Here is a 20,601-nt window from a genome sequence, read left to right as displayed (position 1 = left end):
CAAACCCTTCTCTGGCACAATGTCATTTTTGTTTTCACGTCAGCTGTTTGCAGCAGGGCACTTAAAACATGTGCAGTAAGAGGGGAATCATAAGAACATTTAAATAAAAATGCTGATGTAAGACACAGCAAGTGTGAATGAATGTTCAGAGATATGGAAAAGGAATAACGTTGTGCAGAAAGAAGTAAAACATCAAAGCATCCCTGTCGTGAAGGGGTTTACAGAGAATTAACCCCTATTAGTCAGGGATAGTCATACTGTGGTAATTGCAATTCCATGTTTTGCTCTCACTCTGTCATCATTAAAATGTACCAAGAGAAAATCTCAGGCTCCACAAATATTGCATCTAATTTGAATGGAAGTTTTGTCACTATACTGTGTATATTTCACTTTAGCTATTTGTTTGACCTCAGACAATAGCAGTTCACATTACAGCCTAACATGTGCAATATTTCTCTTCTTGTTATGTAATGATGAATACTCACTGAACTCTGGCAGAAACCTGTGTTCCAAGGAAAGATTTTCCACTTGGAAATCCACGTGTGGAAGAGGCCCAGTGTGCTCAAGTGCCAGAATGTTACTTGAGTTTTTCAGCCCTCGCAACTCACAGTCTGTATAGAGAAGGTTAGGAGACAATTGACCAAAGCTAGATATTCCATATGCAAAAACAATATATATCCTTTTCTGCAGCTTCTTGGACTAATTTAGATTTCCCTGCCCACAAAGTGGTTTTGTGTCACAATTTTTACAGTGGTCTTAAACTGTAAAAAAAATATATATTATGGTTTAGCTTAAAAAGTAAGTTACCTGGTTGCCTTGAAAGTTTTAGGTATAATTGAAATGAAAAATGTGAGTTAGTACAATGAAGGAAATTGGTTTAATCAACAGAAAATCTAAATATGTTATCTGAACCACATTAATTATCTAAGTTGAACTGACAAAAGAAAAAAAGTTGTGATAAATCATGAAAATATATTTGTTTTAAGTGTAAGGGATAAAACTGTACACAGTCAGCTGCTCAGCATTGCAAAATGAACCCGACAAGGTCCTTAGGACAGTCTTGAATCAATATTGATTTCCGATAAAATTATTTTATGTGAGACTTGACTAGACTCATGAGATATCTGTCCACTTAATCTTACAATTTACAAGAATATCCCGCGTATGAATATGGACAAACCCTTTAATATGATACTATTAAAAAGTGGTTACCAGGGTGAATTTCTATAAGGGTGTAAAGTCAAGGAATTTAAATAATACACTGACTTTCCAAAGGGTTAAAGAGATTTCTATTGCAAATTTTTGGGATGCAATCTGTTCATTTTACAAAATCCAGAAGTTTATTATTATATTTGTGATATTTAACTCAATAATGAAGCAATAGCGACTTATTGTTTCCACCCTGAAATTAACAAAAGAATGAACAGCCAACCCTTATCATCTTTTTGTATTATTGTTATTCTTATTTAGCTGGTTAAAATGCTTGCTTTGGCTAACTTGTAATCAAACTTTTCGGTTACAGAACTTGAAAGGGATACCCGTCCAAACCCCCTTAATTCTCAGGCTGAATGTATGTATCTCAGTTTACATAGATCGATACCTGTGTGCAGTCAGCTCAAACTGATTTCAATGTCAATGCTTGTCAAATGTTGTTCAATACATTATGTGCATGCCATCAAGAAGGACGCAACTGAAACGACAGAGCCGAACTCAAGGACGTGTCCAGCCGAAGCGATGCCGGTGTAACCGATCCTAGCTTGCGACCGTTGAGGGAGGGATGAGAGCTATTCCCGTGGGATGATCACGTGTCCGTGGGGAGTAGTTGTGTGTGGAGCCCGTGGAATAGGAGGTGTAGCGTCAAGCGCGTCGTTTAGACTTGATTGTTACTGTAAGGAAGCTGTCAACACACGGCTGACTGTATTTGCGTTTTTGCGTAATTGCGATTGTGTTTATTGCTTTGTTCTAGGCAAAGGAAAATGCACTTGAGGATTGGGAATCTGGCGACTGATTTCCATAAACTTCTGCGCGCATCTCAATCGCAACAAACACACTCAGCATTATCAGTGTAATACCAACGCTGCTGTTTACTCTTGCAACAAGAAACCCAAACGTAGGAAAACTACAAATCAAGGTAAGCACATGGGTTTCTACCGTTTTATAAGTTTTATGGCAATTAAAACGTAACAGACCGTTTAATGTCCATTAAACAACAACACTTATTTCAAATGTTTACTCTGAATTTAACACTATATCGACATTAGAATATATTTTTTCCGGTATTAATCCGGTAACAAATATTTTTTTCCGGTTTAATGCTATACATTATATTTGCTCTAGAATTCTGTGTTTTTCTATAGCTACACTATACTAAATGAAAAACAGCAGGTAGTCTACATGTGACTTCTCCGGTGATGAAAGCTTCTGGATAACCTGCAAGAACAAGGATCCCATTTCTGCCTCTGTGTCGTCTCCTCTTGAGTTTTTGTTTTTCCATTTTTCAGTATCCTCGTGTAATGTTTGTATTACGAAACACAAGCTAGAAAGCACAGAAATGCCATTGACCAAGGCGAGGTGCTAGCGTTTATTATGGCTATAAACTGTTTGTAAAAGGACAAGTTCACCCAAAAATGAAAATTCTGTTGTCATACTCGCGCTCACCCTCAAGTTGTTCCAAACCTGTATGCATTTCTTTATTCTGCTGAACTCAAAAGAAGATATTTTGAAGAATGTTTGTAACCCAACAGTTGTGGGGTACCATTGACTTCCATAGTATTTTTTCTCTCTCTCTCTCCCATATACTATGGAAGTCAATGGTGCCCCACAACTGTTTGATTACATTCTTCAAAATATCTTCTTTTGTGTTCAGCAGAAGAAAGAAATTCATAGAGGTTCGGAACAACTTGAGGGTGAGTAAATAATGACAGAATTTTCTTTTCTTTTTTTGGTTGAATTATTCCTTTAAATGAATAGTTCACCCAGATAAATCCTGTCATAATTTTTTCACCCTCATAGAATAAATGGAATATTCTATTGATAGTGTCAGGTTGCTGAAATTACCTATAATGCTTCAAATGCCAAACTAGAGATTAATTATAAAAAGTGGTCCATGTTATTTCCAAGTCTTCCAGTAAATTTAAGTTGTTATTCACCTGATTGTACACTTGTTATTGAGGTGGAGATTGAATGAGTGCACTCGAAAATGTCCACTATGGTTTCGGACTCCACTACAAATGGCTGTCCTGTCCAAAGGTGCACTTTATAAGGGTGTAGGGGGTGATTTTGAATACACCCATTGAACTGGTCTCATGAAAAATTCGGTCTGCCTGTTAAGTTGTTTTCAGCCAAAGGACCGCATGGGGGTTAGCTGTTTGTAATGCCTGGTCAAACAAAAACATATAGGCCTGGTTTCACAGAAAGGGCTTAGATTAATCTAGGATTAGGCCTTAGTTCATTTAGTACATTTAAGTAGCTTATAAATATGCTTCAGAAAAAAACAAATCATTACTGGTCTGCATCTTGAGACAAAACAATAGCAAATAGGCCTACATATTTTAAGATTTCTCAGAGCCTGTTTATTTTAGTTAAAACAGCTCAGACATGCATTTTAGTCGGGGTCTAGGTTTAAGCCTGGTCTGTGAAACCGGTGGATAATACACTTAAAAATGTATAACTGCACATTTGCCTTTAAGCTAAGGTATCATGCCAATCAACTAGCATTATGCTAAGCTAGTACATTGAGTGGTTAGCTTGCAAAAGAGAGGCAGATTTGTTTATTGTTCTTGTTTTCCACTGTAAATGTAAATTATGACAGATTTTTCATTTTTGGCTCTACTATTCCTTTACATCTTGGGCAAGTTCAGTGGCTTGTGTGTTTGTCAGTATCTTTAACAAAATTGACATGCTTTGTTCCAGTGGTAGAAATATCAGAACTGTGTGGAGGTGTTCCTGCCCTTAGCAATGAGGAAGCATATTTCACGCCCCCATGTTGAAAATGTGTCTTTTTCATTCAGAGCAGTTCATGTTGTGTATTTGTTATATAGCCAGTTGGTTTCATCTCATACCACATCTGAATATATAATATAGGTTACGATGCGTTGTTGTGCACTGCAGGGTTATTTTGGTGCTATTTCTTAATAAAAGTACTGTCATCCCCATAGTAACACTGAGCTTATTGTATATCCACAGGGGACTGACACTTGTGTCACCGGCTGTGCTGTCAGCACTGATATGACATTCATGTGGTTAGATGCATTTCAGGCATAATGGTTTACAGTGCAGCTTTTCAGTTGCACCACTTGGAACCAGTCCTTAAAGCTATTTAGGAAGAATATAATTAGTTTTGCGATGATGATAATAAGAGTTGCTCATATGATATGTTTGTTCTTGAGGAAGTGACACTTTTAGAATAGAAGGTATCATGTTGGCAGTCTAAGATGCAGTTAAAAGGTGGCCAGAACTGCATTTGAAAAGGGCTTCAGTGTTATTTCAGCTTTTCTTCTGTTTATGCCGAGTACTCTCAACTTCCTGCCAGTATTGTAGGGCATTCTTAAACTGGCAACAAACATCCAATTTAGACCACCCTAGTGTTACGTGACACATGAGAAAATCCGTTACCATATAAAGGCTTCACTATCCAAAAGCCTACTTTTGTATTGTCTTGTATATTTATGGAAAAATCAACTCTCATGCCATCCTCTAAGACCTTTATTTCCTTCTCTACCACTGGTGTTTTTGCAGCTCCAAAAGGAAGAAAAGTTTCTCGATATTAAAAAGCACAGAAGGTAATTTTCCATGGCTGACCTGCTGTGCCAAATGTATTTCTTGAGGCTATGTACTATTCTTATCTCAGGCCAGGCAGCCCGAGAAAGGTTTGTGAAGAGCTGGAGGATATATCTACAGAAAATATTGAGATATGTCTCAGATATGATTCCTTGATGCCAGGATTCTAGTGGAGATTAGGAAGGGGGTCCATTAATGTTGTTAGCTTCTCGTCAGGGGTCTAGTATTCAATTAGGGTGTTGTGCGTTCATGCCAGCACTTATATAAATGAGTCCTGAAGGTTGATTAAAAATGTCTTATAATAAGCATTTCTAGTTTACTGTATCAATGAGGCGAGGTGAATGACTCCCATCTTTTGCTCTAGCCTTATCTTCCTCTCGATAAACTTTTTAGCACATCCAGCATGCGATCTCACACTGATTTACGGTTCGCATTGTGGTTTTCGGTTATACTTAGTGTGCTGATTTAAACTCTCCTTCTGTTTTCACTCTGTATATTGAGCTCTCACTGAATGATGACTCAATGGACCTGGCTGCATGGCAGGCCGTCTCATAATGCACACAGCTTTTTCTAGGAGAGCCTTCAAATAATGCAGCACTGTTGAAATGGGTATGACTAATTTTGTTTTGAGCCAGAGTCAAGACGAGGTGAAGTTGTGCTTTCATCTCAAATGCCCACTGCTGGCCAAGATCCATATGTTTGGGAATTAAGCCCCTCGTGGCATATAAACTCATTCTGATGCGACTTTCATTCCACTTTTTGGTGGATTCAAATCATAATATATTTTATAAAGTGCTATTTAATACACATACAGATACTGACAACTGATAATTATTTCTTTTTGAAAGCTGATAACCAGTATATTGGCTGATAAATCTAAATCCAAAATTTATATAATTTTTTAAAGCCTGATTACAAAAATGAAAGTCTCACCATTAAAAGCCATGTCCCAAACACAGAATTATAATGGCGTTCTCATTATAATTTTATATGGCAGACTTGCATGTTGCTCTTAACTTCCTTTTTGAAGTGATTCCAATCATATTTCAAGCAATTCAGAAACATCATGGTGAACAGTGCACATCTGAAGTGTCTCAGACACTGATGGAAATAATCTATTATTTATCGGCTTTAATATATTGCCCAAAATTCATTAAAACATTCAAAATTAACATATATCGGCCGATACCGATTGGCCGATATATCATGCAATCTTAGTTTAATTGGGAACCAAATAGGGTTTAATAGCCTGATACCACTGAAGAACCTTTTTAAATTCAAGAAAAAAAAAAAAAAAAAAAGTTTTATTTTCTAGTTCTTTAAAAAGAGCTTTGAGGAACCTTAAAAGCAACAAAATGATCTGAAGCATCCGTATCAAAAGAATTTGAATCTCCAAATATAGCCAACTTGTGAACATGGTTGTTGATAAGTTGCTGAACACTGAAGGTGTTGCAAAGAACATTTTAATAACCTTTATTTTATTATTATTTTATATAATGGATTCATGTACTTTACATATGGACTGCTTTGATGTCAAACTTTAAAAAGAAATCTCCATTTTTGTTAATAGTACTGTGTACAATATTATATTATTTAACATAAAAATACACAATATTTATTTGAAAACTTTCATCCTTTCGGATAATGAAAAGTAGCCTAATTTTTATGCCATTTATTAATACTGCTACCTCATAAATGTGGCATCCTGTCTGACTTCATTCAATTTCCCTTTCTCTTTCGAGACACAGACAGGACATCATCATAAATTGTTCAGTCCTCTGTATGGTGGCAGTTTATCTCACTTTAAAGGATGTGGTACAGTGTAAACTGTTATTCAAGACACAGAAGACATTGCAAATTGCCATTTTTCTCCTGCTGAAATAATTAACACCACTATAAGCTCATTAGCCTCAATGCACATTAGTGTCACTGAGATGGATGTGGAGACATTCGCCAAACCAGAAAGATTTGCATGTCTCTCAGCATCAAAACATAATGTCAGTCTGCCTCAGCAAACATAAAAGCATTTTATGAATCCCTAATGGTTGCTGTGGGAAAAAAAAATTACAGGACGAGGTCAAGACGGGTCATGAGACAACCCCAACAAATTCCTTCAGGGACTGGTCATCTTTTTCTATTGTAATCTTTGTGAATCAGCCACCTGATCCATTGCTAACGTTTGCTTCATTGTTCACTCAAACAACCGCATAGCCAGTGGCATTCAAAAGGTTTTAATTTGTTTGTCTTTCAGTCAATGGCGAACACACCTCTCCCTCCACATAAAACAAACATACAGTGTTTGACTTCACTTCTTACTTGAATATCATAGAAAGTTTGGCAGCAGTTTGAACGAGACATATTCCATTTTAATAATTCCTGGGATCAAGTCATTTACATGCAATGCTGGATAGGACACACTAGACTCACACATCATTTTTTAACTATTAGGAGAAAAGTGGCACAGATGTTGAAACTTGTAATCATCTCATTGGGAAAGTTTAATCACAATTCTATTGTTTTAGTTGTTTTGTTTGTTGGGAGCAATAGAATGCCAGTCAGCGGGGTGGGGTTGTCTAGACCTTGTGTTTGTGTAATGACCAAAACAGTGGACCAAAAGAACAGGTCTCAGACAGCAGATGACCCTTAATTATCCTTTGGCCAGCCAACGCCATGCAATGTAGAGCTCCTATGTGTGGATCAGATGCCATTGGGGCCAGACTTTTATTATTGTACTTTGTCTCAGTCACTAGTTTCCTTCCAGACAGCCTCTTTACAGTATCTTAGCCTTTATCTGGATTGGGTGAATTCAAGAAAATTGGGCCATTTTTCACATGGGATTGTAAGAAAGTTTCTTTTGGTTGCCCAGTGCGGCCAAATTTTACTTGCCCTGCCAACATGTTTTATTTTAGCAACACATTTGATATGTCAGATAAGTAAATGTATATTTTTAATTTAATGATTGCTATGTTAAGTATGTTATTTCTGGAAACTATACAATTATAAATTGTGTTTCTTGTGTGAATGCACATCATACAAAGTTTGGGGGTAGGTAAGATTTTGTTTTTCAAAGTCTTTTTATGCTCACAAAAAATCTATTTGATCAAACAGTAAAAACAGTAATATTTTTTGATAATACAATTTATTTATTTTATTTTAAAATATATATATATAAAAAAATGTATTCCTGCGATGGCAAATTTGATTTTATTTGCAAAACAAGACCTCAAACATTTGATGTAATATGTATTTCATGTAATTTCATGAAAACTATGAATTCAAATGCACACTATACATGCAGTGCAAAATATTAATTATTTTTTTATTTTCTAACACAAGTCAGTATTACAATTTCTACAACCTATGTTAGCTAGCTATAGCAAAGTCCCTTTCAAGTAAAGTCTGTTCACTCGGCTGCCATATTTGCAACGCCTCTGGCCAAGTCCTATCGATTTGAATGGGGGGAATCCTGAAATCTCAAAAACTGATTCCTGAACTCACAATTAAATAACATTTGATATCAGCAACAAAAAACAGATATGAATGTTGTTTCTTATGCTCAAATAGCATTAATAAAGCGTATTTTTCTGGCTAGACCAGCCAATGTGCATGTGCAGTCTAAGCAAGAGTCTCAGGTTTCTATGGGAACTGGAGCTTCTAACGGCAGCTGCAGTGATGCAATGACTTTACCAATCAACGATTGGCTCTTTTACTTTTACCGTATGGCAGTTTTTCACAAAGTAATAGGAGTGAACCGTCTTTCTATATTGATAGTCTTTGGGTATAGTAAGTTGCCTGAAATGTGCAGTAAGCAATTTCTGAGAAACGCTGTTGAAAGTGGATCAGACCGAGCTCCGCAACACACTTGTAGCCAATCAGCAGAAAGGGGCGTATTCACTCATGATGGGGGAGGAGAGAGAGTGAGCAAGAGGGAGATTTGAAGAAAGACTGTAGAAAGAGAGATGGCTGAGATACATTACAAAAGAGAAATAAGTTCAGAAGAATATCACTGGAAAAAGAAGGATCCAGGCAAGAGCTTTAGGACCCGCGTTAATTTCAGAAAATATTTCCAGTGCTGTAGAGACCTAAGCAAGAGGGCCTGAAATATGATGCTTTGGTAGCGTAGTTTCTGCTCCGTATATATGAGTAACATTGGTTTTACTGTTTCACGGAACCAAGATATGCTGTTGTTGTAATGTTTGCTATAGCAGGACAGTTTTGAGTGTCATTGTTTGTCTGGCGCTGGTGTGCTCAACCAACTCTTGCTTTTATACCCTTGTGTACTGTATGTTCATTTTTTGTACTTCCTTGACGCTCATTCATCATTTCACTTAATTTTTCCCAAAGCATTATTTGAAATTGCTTCACTGCAGACATGTACATGGATGCAGACATCCACTCTTGTATTGCATGTTTGTGCATTTTGAGGGTGGAGCAACGAAGAGAGGGATGTTTGGGTTGATTTCAAATGTCAACAACGTTTCGCAGAAATCACTTACTGCACCTTTAAACAAATATATTTAAACCCTGCATTGATCTTAATGTCTTAATGTCATTGATCGTAATGTCAAATTGACCTGAATTCACCCTGTTCCTTGCTTTTATCTATGGGTGTTCCTATTAAAGTGAATTTTGTGCTGAAGCCAACTTTAAGCTATTCCAGTTTCTGTCATTTGTCATATTTTACTTAGCATTTCACTTTCATTTACAGGTTTCTAAAGTATTGAGATCTAACAAGTGAGGGTTTTTCGTCCTTTTCTACTCATGCATATTTTATGATTCCGTTCTACTAAGTACTCTAGCGATTTGCATTTTGCTGTTCTTGGTTCTGCCTGCTGCTTGCCCAAATATTAATTACATGGATAGAGGGTTGTGCAGTTTGTCATAAATAGACTTTCATGAGATGTCAGGTCACCACTTTCATTTCGGATACTTGCTTTCGGAAGAAAACCTCCATAAGATAATTGCTGCGCCCAGATTGGAGCAGTGCTACAAACTCAGAAGAGTGAAAAATGCTTGTTCAGAAAAAAAGAAAGACTAATTACTTTGATGCATCATCACAAATCTCCCGCTGTTCAGAGTAAGTCATTAGTTCCCTCACTTCCTTGTCGCCTGAATTCACTTATATTTTTTCTTTACTGGTTTCTAATAAAGTCATCTCATTAAATGATTTGCTTAAAGTCACACATGTGCACAGCAACATGAAATAGAGACAGTCAGTTAGTCAGTTATTTGTCACTCATAAAGTATCACATTTTCCTGGGTGTTTTCGTATGAGCCCTACAGTTTTGTCTTGTCTAATTTAATTGTCGTCCTGGTTGGGCTGAAGGCCATAGCATGTGGATCACTGCACTCTTACGCTCGCCATGAGTAGGCGTGCATCGCTCTGCCTTAAGGAGCGAATAAAGACTCACATTGTTGCCACCCAGTCAGCCTTCTGGATTCCAGAGCTTTGGAAGGGAAATTTATCCACAACACTAACAAAAGCAAACTGGCATACCTCTGAAGGAGTCAGCCAGGCATGCTGGGAAAGTTTGTTCCCATCTGACCCATCTTAAACGAAACATGATAATCTTGGATCCATCCACAGCATTCCGTTCTTGTATAGCAAATGGTATTTCCAAACATGTGCACCAGACTTTGCTATAAAGACATTTGTGTATTTATGATTGAAGAATCAATCAAGAATTTGCATAAAGCAAATAAATAATACATATCTTTCACTAAATATGTGTAAAACAATGGAACATAGTCAGTGGTACATACATTTTGTTAAAAGTGCTGTTAATATTTTTTTCAGTAGCAAGTGGTTTACAAAATGCTTTGTGAATCATTACAACTGAATCATTAAAGATAACTGCATGGTTAATGATCGGACATCACTTATCCTTTCAGAATAAGTCAACACTTTTATCTTTTACTATTGCAAGAGATGAAGTCAAAGACGATCACGTCAAAATTAATCTCATAATTTACTCGCCCCGATGTTGTTCAAAACCCGTACGACTCGTTCTTTCGTGGAACACAAAGGGAGATTTTAGGCAGAAAATCTTCTCTTCATCTGTTTTTTTTTTCCCATATGATGAAAGTGTATGATGACTGAGGCTGTCATTCTGCCTAACATCCCCCTTTGTGTTCAAATGGCTTTGAAATAGCATGAAACGATGACAGAAATTTCATTTTTGGGTGAAATATCCCTTTCAGAAGGATTCAGAAATCCAGTATGTGGTGAAAATAAATGTAATTGTAATTTTTTTTCAAATATAGGACTGTGTGAACACAATGGTTTGTTGTTTCAGTTCAGTTTGTCTTCCCACAGATTCACCGCCTGTGAATCTTTGAAAAGCACAACCTGCAATTAACAGGGAGAGGCTGAGCACACAGAGACTCTCTCTTCTAATTGTCAAGCATATTGTTCTTAAATGAGCAGCCTGAGATCTGCTCTTCATCAGTAAGACTTTAAACATCAAGAACATAGACAAGAACATCAATGATGGCAGCGTGTCACTTCCTCATGCTATAATGAATTCAGAAAGCAGTAATGACAGCTTTAGTTTCTCTCTCCGGGTCATCAGCCGCAGCTGGTGGGCACAGCCTCTGCCATCTGACATACAACACTGCTTTCGTTTCTCATCCATTATAACCTTGAATTTTCAGTGGATTTTAGAGCTAGTGTATCAGCTGCCTTCTCATTGCCCTTTTGTCGTCTTTAAGTGGTTTTTATCAGGTCTTTGTGAGGCTAAATTGCCTTTCGTGGAATTCGAAATGACATTTTAATGCATTTTCTTTGCACAACACTTTTTTTCTTTCCTTTTCTCTCCTTATAAAGAGGCTTTTGTGCTTTTAAAGTGCACTTTTTGAACTATAAATAATCTTCTGGTTGTTTTGGAGCGATAAAATAAGACATTCATGATGCCTTGAGAACTGAGTTTAAATATTACGCAGGTTTATATGTGTGATACTTTCACGGTAGAATCATATGTCTAGCTTTAGCTCTTTTAAAATGACTGACATCAAATATGAAAACACTAAGAGTTTCGTAATGTATTTCATGAACGAATGCAAGCAAAGCTACAGTAGCTTTAATGTAATAGAACCTGTGGCTTCTTCTTTTGAACTAAATACATTTTGACATAAATTAACAAATGCGTCATGGATCAATGTTAGTGGTTGAATGCTTATCAGATTATGTAACTTGAACATGTGTTAAGCGTAATTCAATATTTAAGTGTTTGCATGACTTCAGGCACTCTATCCCATCACCTGACAGTGTGTTACATCAGACATGTGGAAGAACACATGGGAGTCTTAAGGAACACACAGAGTGCCGGCGGGGAGTCTCAACAAGGAGCCGAACTGTGTACGATTGGCTGAGGTAAAGGGATAGCCTAGTGACAGAAGGCTGGCCCTCAGTTGAACCACACAGTTCAGTGGCACCCCCCTCCACCTCACCTCCTTCTGATCCTCAGAGCTCAATTTCCACTTCCACCCCGCTGGCCAAACCTCAACCTATGCCAGAGTCAATCTCACGGGACTTGGCTATCGAATTTCTACCGGGATACGTAATAGCACCTGAGGCACTTTCTGTGAGAGCACTGTTGCCGAGAAATTGGACCGATAATGACCCGAGTGCCAGTTTGTCTTCCAAAGTATGTTTTTTATTTGGTGGTAAATGGTCTTCCACTGCAATTTTATGCTCATTGAATAGAGTACATCTCGGGAAAGACGGCATTCAGCATTTATGAGTGAGTAAAGGATATCTGTGTAGTTGCAGGCAATATTTACTTTGTAATTTGTAAAATAAAAGCTTTAGGGTAGTGTAATATTGTTTGTACAGACTAATTCAGGTGATGCATTTAGTCTGAATGTTGAAAATCATCTCCATTTAGCAAATGCAATTAGAGAGAGAGAGAGAGAGAGAGAGAGAGACACACGTTTTCTCAGACAAGCAAGAAATCATTTGTAATGAATTTTAGGATGGTCAAATGGCTGCCTTCATGATCTGTCTCAGAAGGCGCTTTCTCGCCGTTTGAATTCTTCGTCAGAGTTTAGTTTCAATGTGTATGTCCTTATACTGTGTATAACACAATATATAACTAAACACTTACACTGACTCATAACTGCAACAGGCTGTTTGTGCAAGCATGTGTTGTGATATTTAGCAACGCCATTGGAACAATAGGAACACAAAGATTGGGCCCTCCTCTAAATCCTGTCTGTTTGGATACATTTAAACTCAATTTTACAGAATTAACAGGGTGAAAAAAATACACGGTGTCAGCCATTATTCCCAGATGAACATATGACATTCTGTGCTCACTATGTCAACATAGTGTAGAGCAACATAGTAAAGCATTCACAATATTTTAGTGAAAATGATTTTAGAAACAGTTATGTTCCCTTTCTCTCTTTTGTAATCACTTTGAAAGTAGATTTTTCACTGTTCACTTGACTGTGATAGGCGAATGCATCTATTTTCACTTACAGTTGCAGCACTTTTTAATCACGTTACTGTTTAATTTAACAATTTCTTTAAAAAAATGCAGATAAAATGGATTAACAAGCACTCTGCTGTTCATGGAAATCTCCTGTTCATTTGAAATATTCTGGAAAGCTTGTTTGCAACAGTAAACAAGGGGGCGGAGCAAAGGGATAATTGTCCAATTGAACACTTGCTCCAAAGGTACTGTCCCTGTCATAATACTATACTATAAATCATTTTACATGAGAAAGTGTTTATTAAATGGCTATTAACTGCTCTAGAGTTGAACAAGTATGCACTTGAAGGGATAGTTCACCCAAAAATTCTGTCATCATTTACTCTCCTTCCTGTTGTTCCAAACCTGTATGAATTTCTTTCTTCTGCTGAACACAAAATAATATATTTTAAAGAATGTTGGTAAGCGGACAGTTGACGGTAGCCATTGACTTCCACAGTATTTTTTTTTCTACTATGGATGTCAATGGCTACCATCAACTGTCTGCTTACCAATCTTCTTTCAGATGTCTTCTTTTGTGTTCAACAGAAGAAAGAAACTCATGCAGGTTTGGAAAAACATGAGGTCTGTGAGTAAATGATGACACAATTTTCATCCCTTAAATGCCCACATGCATTGTGATTCATTCAGATGCACTAGATGGCAGTGTGGATGCACACTCAAGCACCCACACTTGCACAAACCAGTGTAAACAAGCTATGTGTGGCCTGTATTTTATATTAAAGAAATCTCTATCCTGACTATAAACTAAATTAACTCATGGATCAGAGCAAGAAATTAATGAGCTGTATCTCGAAAAATGTTTTTGGTCATGACATAAACCCCTTCATACAGTTAGTTATGTTTCTCCAATTTAATTGGCCAAACAGCATTCCAAAGGAGTTGATATATACAGTCCAACAACACATTATGTATTCTCATAAAACTCAGCTATGTCCATATAATGTGTGATTTATTCTCTAACAGAAATTGTTTGAGTAAAGAACGGTGCCTTGGCAGCTTTATCTTTTAAGTTCTGCTGAGATACTTTTGATCCTTATAAGCAGATTTTGCCTGAGACAAACTGCCTCAGAAACAGGCTTTTTACACATTACAAATCATCTTTATTGAAGAGGTTAGTGTACAGATTAGGGTTGGGTATCGGTTGGGTTTTATCCGATACCAGTACCTACTCGGTATTTTTCAAACGGTTCCGGTGCTTAAACGGTTCTTGAAACGGTACTTAACAAAACTAAACCGCACACACTTTATCAAAAAAATAATACCTGAGTGTGTGTGTGTGTGTGTGTGTGTGTGTGTGTGTGTGTGTGTGTGTGTGTGTGTGTGTGTGTGTGTGTGTGTGTGAGAGAGTGATTTTCTGATTTCTGATTAAATGAAAAATTGTGCCGTTTAAAAGGCTACTGATGTAGCCGAAAACACTTGAGTTAACATCAAAATTTTGTCTTCTAATATTATGACTTTTACAAAACAGAGAAATATCTGACACTGAGCAGAAATATTTAACACACACAGTATAGCCTCATATAAATATACTTGATATTGATATACTTCATACTTGATATGCAAGATTTGCAGTTGGCATTAAAATACTTGACTTATCCGAAGAGGAACACTGGCAGCTGAACTTGAACTTTAGTCAGGCGTGTCAGAGGTTTTGGGTTCTAATCCGCATTCGTAGTTTATTTTTTTATTTTTTACGATTATGCTCATCAGTGGTTGTATATCAAGCAGGGACACGTTGTGTCCATTATATTTTGTGATTTCACCAGAATGAATAGATAGGCGTCGTCTAGGGCTTAAAGGGATACTCCACTTTAAAATGAAAATTCTGTCATCATATACTCACCCTCATGTTGTTTCAAACCTGTATGAATTTCTTTCTTCTGCTGAACAGGAAGGAAGATATTTAGAAGAATGTCAGTAACCAGACAGTTTCTGGTCTCATTGACTTCCATAGGCTACTAGGAAAAAAAAATACTATGGAAGTAAATGAGACCAGAAACTGTCTGGTTACTGATATTATTCTAAATATCTTCCTTTCTGTTCAGCAGAAGAAAGAAATTCATAAAGAATTGAAACAACATGAGGGTGAGTATATGATGACAGAATTTTCATTTTAAAGTGGAGTATCCCTTTAAATCAAACTTCATTCACGCACATATGAAACCCTTGCATACACATATAGGCCTACTAAGTAGTCATACATGTATACTGCTGAATGCTCAAACTAATATGAAATGCTCAACATCACATCTAAAGTCGCTCACGCACAAACACGCAAACTCTACACACACACACGAGACGCGCGGAACTCTCCGCGCATACTCATCTGAGACGCGAGCACACACACACACACACACACACAAACTCTCCGCGCACATAATCATATAGACGGCGCCTCATAAATAGATCGATCTCCGCAACGAAGCGCGCGTCCGAGTGACAGTGCGGTGTGCGCGCGCCACAAGAGAAAACACTGTATCCGCGCCACTGATCGCAGCGGCAACGAGCACTTTGATCACTTGATTTAAAAAACGCATTTCAGCGCTAGATCGCCTCTTATTTAACAAACGAACTAAATTAATGCTCGCTCTGCTGGTTTACTGGAGATGTTTTATTATTGGATCATTCGTGCCGCGAGATGTTTTATAGGGGGCGGTAAAAAAACGTCAGGCACCGAAATCAGGCACCGAAAGTTTCGTTCTTATTCGGTCTGGTTACTACCGTTTACGTCGGAACCGGTTCCCTATTGGAACCGGGTCTCGGTACCCAACCCTAGTACAGATGCACTTACCCTCTCATCTTTGCTCGATCCAATAAATAAGATCAAGAGGAAACACTCATGTGAGGCATATTTATTTCGACCACTGCTTTATGTCTTGGTATTCACTCAGACCAACCATTTTGTTTTGGTTGAGTTTATTTTTAGATTTTTTTTTTGACAGCTTTTATTCAACTGAAATTGGATTGTCAGACATCAAATTGTCTAATTTATTATCAAGTAATTGTCTCCAAGATTTGCATGATAAAACTCAAAAAAATGGAGTTCTCTTACGAGAGGTTCTCTCGTATTGCGTAAGCTTGCTTACGCTGCGGGAAAGTCTTCTTTTCTCGAGATACTGAAGCCAAAAATTATCCTTAATTTCATTTTTTGTCAACGCAGTGCAGCTGCGGGCAGCTGAGCTAGAGCGGCATACTGCGCGCTCATTGGCTGCCGCGCGGCAACTGCTTAAGCCTACCAGTGAGCCTGGCGTGACGTCACGCCCAATGAGGGCGCGCGCGCCCTAGCGCGTCACAGCCCGCCAGAATGGGCGGCGTCAGAGCATATATAAGGAAGGCTCGTAGGCTATATTCTCTGATTTCTGTCTTTTCAGCGAAGCACTCGCATCGCTGATCTCGGAGAGGAAGCCGTCGCCGTTGTCCTTCAAGGCCCAGCTAACGAGCCAGCTTAGGTCAGCCTGAGGAAGCCGGACGATCTTCGCCGCCTTCAGCCTGCCGTGCCAGCTCAGCTATCCGGCGAATATCCTTTGCAAGCTCTTTTGTGTGTGTTCTTGCTTCCGCAGCACTTTCTAAAAGAGCAGAGGCGTTGTTGCAAATGCCTCGCACCACGTGCGGCTCATGCCGCTCCGCGCTCAGAGACGGAGACCGCCATCTTCTCTGCGCTCTCTGCCTGGGCCAGGACCACGCAGCCGTCGCGCTTTCCACGGGCGGCTGCGCTTTCTGTGAAGAGCTGCCGATGTCGACCCTGCGGGCTCGACTCGCCCTCTTCGCGGAATCTGCTCCAACTGTCCTCGGGCCGCGTAAGAAAAAACGCCGCTCGCAGCGACCACCGGAGCCCGAGACTCGAGCCAAGGCCTCGCCGGAGCCTCTCCCGCGAGCCTCGCTCTCTCCTTCTCCGCCCCCGCTTCCCGACGCGCAGCCGACGGCTCACGCCCTCGATGCCGTCGCCTCAGGGGATGAAGCGGATGATGACGCGCTACTGGACACGTGCTCACTAATGGCGTCGGACAGCGAGGAATGGTCCGGTTCTGTCCGCTCCGCCTCCTCCACCAGAGCGTCCAGCAGGACTCACGCCAGTGTGGACGCCGAGCTTCTCCGCCTCCTCACGGCAGCAGTCGAACACCTGGGCCTCGAATGGTCCCCGCCAGCGGTGACTCCGCCCAACAGACTCGACGGGTGCTTTCTGCCCGCCAGTCGACGAGCTCCAGTGTCCAGGCCAGCGCCTTTTCTGCCGGAGCTTCACGAGGAGCTTACCAAATCCTGGGACGCTCCAGTTTCGGCCAGACTCCGTTCTCCGGCCTCATCTACTCTCTCTCGCGTAGACGGAGCCAAGGAGAAAGGGTATGACCGGATCCCACCGGTCGAACCAGCGGTTGCAGCGCATCTTTGCCCCCCATCCGCGAGATGGCGCTCAAAGACTGCCCTCCCGTCCAAGGCCTGCAGGACTACTTCGGCGTTTGCCAGCCGCGCTTTCTCCGCTGCTGGGCAAGCCGCCTCAGCCCTGCACACAATGGCGGTTTTACAAGTTTTTCAAGCCGACCTCATCAGCCAGCTCGACGAGGGAAAACTTGATAAATCTGCTTTGACCGACCTGCGCAGTGCGACGGATCTCTCTCTTCGCACGACGAAAACAGCAGCCCAAGCGATCGGACGATCTATGGCTGCGCTGACTGTCATTGAGCGCCACCTCTGGCTAACGCTAGCCGACATGGGAGAGCAAGAGCGGTCCGTTTTTCTCAACGCCCCGCTCTCACCCGCCGGCCTCTTCGGCCCCGCGGTAAGTGGCCTCGTGGACAGCTTCTCGGAAGTTCAGAAGGCGTCACAGGCCATGAACCTCTTCCTGCCCCGCCGCTCGAGCTCCGCTGCAGGCCGCTCTAAAACTCAGCCTCCTGCACGCAGTCCCACGCGGCGCCCCTCCCGACCTCCAGCATCGCAGCAGCGTCAGCGCGGCCGACCCAGGTCCCGCTCCACCAGCCAACACAGGCCGCCACCCCCGCGGGGTCCCCGGCCTAGAGTTTCGCTGAAAACCGAGCCTGCGAAATCCTCCTAGCACTCGCAAGGAGGAAAAGACGGTTGAGTCCCGCCGCGGCCGGACCGCCGTCGAAGCTAACCTGTATCCCTCTGCCAGTCCCCTTGATAAAGGCTACTGCAGTAGTGTCCACCGCAGCCAACGAGCCAGTTTCTCAACTCTCTCGCCTGCACACAAACGCCGTTTTTACGGCGACCCAGATAAATCGAATAAAGAGTGTAAAATCTGGTCATCCGGCTCACGCCGTCAGTGCTATGAGTGTAGTAAACATGCCCACACCCCAGTGCTCATCACTACACACAAGCACAATCCCCCCTGTGTACCCCACAGAGTGCACTCACATAAAGCGCGCTACGGCCGCTCGAGTGTTAGCTGTAGGTCACGTGCCCACAACCCAGTGCTCACACCTACACAGTGCCCGCTCTGCCTCACACATTCGGGGACGAAAGCACTCCACCGCCGGCTGTGCGTTAATAAAGAGTCCTGTGCCCGCTATACAGCACGCACGCTCTCATGTACACACTCACGAGCCCGCCCCGCTTCCGCGCCGCGAGCCGTTGCTCAAAACGCTCTCTCACAGCGTCATTCAGCCGGCTGCCGCTATCAGCGAGCCCCCGTCTCCCCTCACTGTCACTGCGCGACTCGCGCACATACCGCCACAGGCTCCCCGTCCCGCGCTGTGCGGCGGGCGGGACCCGGAGGCTATCCGACCCCTAGCTATGAGTGCGAATGCATGGAAAGCTATTCCGGGAATGTCGGAATGGGTATTAAACACAGTGATAAAGGGCTATTCGCTTCAATTCGCTCGCCGCCCCCCGCGTTTTCGCGCCCGGGTCGAGACACAAGTGAAAGCAGATGCAGCCCATCTGCTTCACACAGAGATAGCGAATTTACTGCACAAAGGTGCCATAGAACGGGTTCACCCTCTGGCTGCCGAGGCAGGCTTATACAGCCGCTATTTCCTCGTACCCAAGAAGGGCGGAGCGCTCAGACCTATACTAGATCTGAGATATTTGAACAAAGCGCTCGTGAAACGACCGTTCAAAATGCTCACGACCGGTCAAATCCTCGCGCAGATTCGCCCGGGGGACTGGTTCATCTCTCTCGATCTGAAAGACGCGTATTTTCAGATTCAGATTATTCCCCGTCACAGGCCATTCTTGAGATTCGCCTTCGACGGTCAGGCATATCAGTACACCGTCCTGCCGTTCGGCTTGTCCCTGGCACCCCGTACTTTTACGAAGTGCATGGACGCGGCCCTCGCACCCCTGAGATCGAAAGGGATGCGAATTCTGAACTATCTGGACGATTGGCTCATTATAGCGCAGTCAACAGAGGAACTAGTTTCTCACAAGAAAGCGCTTCTCGGTCATTTGGAAAGCCTGGGTCTTTCCGTGAACTGGGACAAGAGCTCTCTAACCCCCAGCCAGTCTATCACTTTCCTGGGTATAGATCTGGATTCGGCGGCGATGACGGCCAGACTGTCAACACAGCGCGCGCGCCGTGTTCGGCACCTCGCCGCTTCCGTTCAGGTGGGAAAAGTTTTTCCCCTAAAAACCTTTCAGAGGCTTTTGGGCCATATGGCGTCAGCCGCAGCGGTCCTGCAGCTGGGTTTACTTCGAATGCGCCCGCTTCAGTGCTGGCTAAAGTCGGAAGTGTCCCGCAAAGCATGGATTTCGGGCCGTGCACCAGTCAGAGTGACTCAGCGCTGCGTCTCAGCCCTGCAGCCCTGGCTGGCGGCCGAATGGTTTCAGCGGGGAGTGTCGATGGGGGTCATCGCACACCGCAAAGTGGTCTCGACAGATGCGTCCAACATGGGTTGGGGAGCGACTCACGAGGGCAGTCCGATTTGCGGCCGGTGGTCGAATACGGAGAAAAGCCTTCACATAAACTGTCTAGAGATGCTGGCGGTCGAGAAAGCGCTGAAGCACTTTCTACCACTCCTACGGGGACACCATGTGCTAGTCCGCTCGGACAACATGTCAGTAGTGTCTTACGTGAACCGCCAGGGCGGAATCAGATCCAGAGCCCTGCGCGCTCTCACAGAGCGCCTCCTATCCTGGGCTCAGGGCCCGCTGCGCTCCCTAAGGGCAGCTCATGTACCCGGTCGCTTCAACGACGGCCCGGACAGACTGTCCAGGGACAACGTTCCCCCAGGGGAATGGTCTCTACACCGCCAGACGGTCCAAGCGCTTTGGCATCGCTTTGGCAAAGCGGAGATCGACCTCTTCGCCGCGAGCGAGAACGCTCAGTGCCAGAGGTTTTTCTCGAAACACGAGGACGCGCTGGCCCAGACAT

General features: G+C 41.9%; 1 protein-coding gene across 1 annotated transcript in view; it reads left to right on the top strand.

Annotated features, from left to right (window-relative positions):
• Positions 1 to 1,996: 1,996 nt before the first annotated feature.
• mid2 (midline 2) overlaps positions 1,997 to 20,601 on the top strand; it is a 162,007-nt gene continuing 143,402 nt past the window's right edge. The window contains exon 1 of the mRNA XM_081383582.1: positions 1,997 to 2,131. The gene's annotated coding sequence lies outside the window, so the exon portion shown is untranslated. The remainder of the gene's footprint in view (positions 2,132 to 20,601) is intronic.

Source organism: Scardinius erythrophthalmus, assembly GCF_964197995.2.
Source record: "Scardinius erythrophthalmus genome assembly, chromosome: 13".
NCBI lineage: Eukaryota > Metazoa > Chordata > Actinopteri > Cypriniformes > Leuciscidae > Scardinius > Scardinius erythrophthalmus.
The sequence above is the reverse complement of the archived record's forward strand: the minus strand, read 5'-3'. Positions and strand labels throughout refer to the sequence as shown.